Below are 477 nucleotides of genomic sequence, written 5' to 3' on the forward strand. Positions count from 1 at the left end.
TCATTTCATTTTTCACAATACATATACAATATATTCCCATTTTATTGGGTCGTGAAAAACAATCCTTTTCTACCTTTTAGAAACATTTAATCCGATTTTAATTTAACTCTGAACATATACTTTAACTATTTTAAACTATATCCGATTTTAATTGAACTATATATTTATATAGAAAATAAGTTTTTATGTAGAGGCCGTATTCGTCAATCATCTCTTATATAACTATTTTATATAATTATTTTCACTAAGTCAAGGGCAATAACTCAAATTCCGTTGATCGAAGAATTGTCAAATTCAATCTTGACTAAGATCTCATCATTATAAATGATCATACCAAATTTCATTTAAATCGGATGAAAACTGTACTCTCTATTGTGTTCACAACCAAATTTTGACGCGTTTTTCATAAGTCAAGGGCAATAACTCAAAAACCGTTCATCGAAAGATAGCCAAGTTCAAACTTGTCCAAGATCTCAT

Source organism: Lottia gigantea (genome assembly GCF_000327385.1).
Source record: "Lottia gigantea unplaced genomic scaffold LOTGIsca_394, whole genome shotgun sequence".
In the NCBI taxonomy this organism is placed as follows: domain Eukaryota; kingdom Metazoa; phylum Mollusca; class Gastropoda; family Lottiidae; genus Lottia; species Lottia gigantea.